Source organism: Argiope bruennichi, chromosome 1 (assembly GCF_947563725.1).
Source record: "Argiope bruennichi chromosome 1, qqArgBrue1.1, whole genome shotgun sequence".
Classification (NCBI taxonomy): domain Eukaryota; kingdom Metazoa; phylum Arthropoda; class Arachnida; order Araneae; family Araneidae; genus Argiope; species Argiope bruennichi.
This window is the reverse complement of record NC_079151.1, coordinates 21,855,502-21,859,347: the sequence shown is the minus strand read 5'-3', so window position 1 is coordinate 21,859,347 and position 3,846 is coordinate 21,855,502.

The following is a 3,846-nucleotide window of genomic DNA, read 5'->3' as shown; positions in this document are numbered from 1 at the left end:
ATTTTTCAATTAATATTAGGAGTTTAGTAAATTTTTCCTTTATTTAATTTTGTTCTTTATCGACTCAAAGGATGGATGTATCATCAGCAACACAAAAGACAAACAAATCATCAATGATCTGTTTGTACAAAAGACAAACAGATCATCAATAATATAGAGGATAGGCATAATAAATGTGCACTTCAAAGTTTAACACACGAAATATTATCTTAGAAATTTTTTACTAAATTCAAATTTTATGCTAAAACTCATAAATAATTTATTGTTCATCCACAACAATTGGATTCCGATTCTGTAAGGAGATTTTTCTTTAAAATAAAATTCTTCTACGGTTCTCAAAATTGTCACTCTTATGTGACAATTATTAACTTATGTGACTTAATACATATTCATATACGAGGATCACTATGATCATACACAGTGATATTTGAGAACTTCAGAATTATTTCAGTTCATTAATAATTTGAGCCTTTCCATCTTATTAATTCATTTAATATATTCTTACTTTAGCATGTCATGCAATTTTCATAATTCATGTTTATCCAAGTTCCTATCGACACTTTTAATCTTAACCAAGAGTATTCTTGCAAGCTCAGAATGTTCTCGAAAAATTTCTAAAACTCACCTTACTCGAGACAGAAAGGAGTAAAACTTCATCAATAAATTCCAGAGCCATGAATAAACTGGTTTGCGGTAATTAAAGTTGTTTTAAAATATTTTGATTCCTCGAGGGCCCCGGAGGTGTTATTCAAAATGAAAATAAATAACTTCGTCGCCTTCACTTAAGGCTGAATCTTTCAAACTTAACTCCTTCGATCATCGAATATTTCGCAAGGTGACCGGAGAAAGTGGCGAATATTTTGGAGAAAGCTGCTCCTAGAGAAAGTTTCTTTTCATGACTAATTAAGTGAAGCAACTTAAATGAACAAATGCCATTTTCTTCAGTATTGATTTTGGGAACTTGTAGATCGAACATATAAAACTTTGTATAAAATATAAAACAGAAAAATAAATAATCTATAATCTTCATTTGAAATTAAAAGTAATAAGAGCAAATTTATAATTTCAGCATTTGTTGAATATTGTGTTGCGTTTTTTTTTCTCTAATAGTACTTCATCATATTTTAAAATCTATCCAGATTCTATAATGGATTATAAATCTGAAACAATGTGCAAGCATATGTCCAAAACACTTCCAAATATTGTGATGTAACTGGAGCGGAAAAACGTGATTACAGTTAAAATTAGCTACTCTACTATGTCTGTGTCAACCAAAATCCGAATTTATTTTGCTGTTCGGTTGACGTGATATTAAAAACGTTCTTCCATTTAACTACTTTGTTAAGTAATCAAAGTTTCCACTCGTAGACATAATATAAATATTTTGAACTGGCGTGACAGCTCAGTCTACGGTTAAAACGTAAATTGAGGTGTGTGTTTTTTATTTTACTGCCAAAATAAGGTTATCATGATAGCAAAATCATCTACTGAATGTCACGCAAAGAAACTGAAAAGTAGTACAAATAAAGTCATGAAGTTATTTTTAAAATCGATTCATGTGGCATGCCATTTGGCTTAGTTTGAAGCAGAATATTTATCTTTGAATTTGTCACATGTTCTTATTTTTAGAAAACACATCAATACTCTTAAACTTCTGCTTCTTAATATTTTAAGAATAATACATTTGCCCCATTTTACATTGATCCTGATTTCTATCCAAAAGGGATTTAATTATTAATCCCAAAAAAGTAAAGTAATGCCTTAGAAATTAAACATTCAATATTCTTTTCTGCATTATAATAAAAACTTTATTTTATCATTTTTAAATGATAAAATAAAGGATTAACCAAAATAAAAGAATAGTAATCTGAGATTGAAAACTTTTTTTTTATTTTAGGAAGTTAAGAAAACTCGGCTTTTAATTGACAAATGTTCATTCTGCAAAAATGTAATCAATTTAAGCATTTATAGATGGGTTTGAATAAATTTTCTGAATTCTTTTGGAAGTTTACCGAAATTTTCTAAAATCTTCAAACGCACGAACTTTCATTTAGATGCGGGCTTAAGATATGCAAGAAAAATTTTTTAGAGAAAAAATTACACAATTAAAATTACAAAAATTTCTAATTCTACGTATATTGCTACTACTTAAAGGAATCAGCGATATTCACTTCTTATAATCAAGAGGAATTTTTATAAATCTCGAAGAATATATACTTAGAATTGAAAAAATATATTTAAGAATTGTTTAACTTCCAATTATTTTTGTTTCAAAACTATAAATATAAGCTCCTGATAAATTCCATTCACTTAAATAAATTACAAGAATATTAAAAGATTGATACCAAGTTTTGATACAAATCCATGTATAGATTGATACCAAGTTTTGATACAAATCCATGTATAGATTGATACCAAGTTTTGATACAAATCCATGTATAGATTGATACCAAGTTTTGATCCAAATCCATGCATAGATTGATACCAAGTTTTGATCCAAATCCATGCATAGATTGATACCAAGTTTTGATCCAAATCCATGTATAGATTGATACCAAGTTTTGATACAAATCCATGTATAGATTGATACTAAGTTTTGATCCAAATCCATGTATAGATTGATACCAAGTTTTGATCCAAATCCATCTATAGATTGATACCAAGTTTTGATTCAAATCCTCAAAAACGCATTCACTAAAATCAATAACATTCAGTATGTGATCTTGTGACTAGAACTGTAGATTTCTATCAAGTTTTTCTGCCAATTGACCAGCAAAAAGTCACCAAGAATGCATATTCTCGTAATAGATCAGTAAAAATGCTAGAATGCAGAATCACGTCACTAATTTATATTCCGTAACTTACCAATTCTTACTATTCAATAATAATACATGAAAATAGATTACTCTTTACAGATACAGACCTCGCATTCTTATTCAATTCACTTTTAATAGTTTGGTATATACGATTTGAGAAAAACTCTTTAGAGATACATTCTTATCGATGGGATTTTTACAGATACTCTTTCGATGGGACTCTTTACAGATACATTCTCATGTTTCGAAATAGATAATGGATGGAAATAGATTGATTCGGATCAGTTGTGCTGGTTTCAATAATACAGGATTTCTATCAAGTTTTGCAGCCAATTGACCAACAAAAAGCCACCAAGAATGCATATTAATTATTGTGATAGATCAGTAAAAATACTTGAAGGCAGAATCACATCACTAATTTATATTCCGTAACTTTCGTTCCCTAGTTCCATATAAAGTATACATGATTTTTACCTATGGTCTCTAATTTTATGAAAAACAAGGGAAAGTATTATTATTGGAGAAAACTTTCAAGGAGATAAATCTCGTTGGTTTTCTTAGAATTGACTGAGAATTAGAGTTTCCTCCATTAATTGTGATAAGTGGGTAAATTTTATAACTTCAAAAATAATTTTAGTATTATTGACACATTAATGTTAAATCTTGTAAAAAATGTAAAATGCATTCTATTTAGATGTTAATTACAAAGTTATTACTATAAAATAGACAGTTTTAAATCTTACAACAACTTCAAAATATGCAAACAATCAATATTAAATAAGAAAGTTATGCATCATTTGCGATGTTGTAAAAGAGTTATTTAATTCATCTAGATGATTCAGAAAATTCTCATAGTTCCCAGGTTCAATTAAAGATTTAATTAAAGGTTATTAAATGAGTTGAAAAAAGGACATATTTCCTTTCGGCCGTTTTAGAAATTTGATTGGTTCTTCATAATATTTTCCACCACTCTCTAATGAAATTCTGCTGATAATGTAAAAATTTTGTGCTCTTACCTAATTTAGGGTAG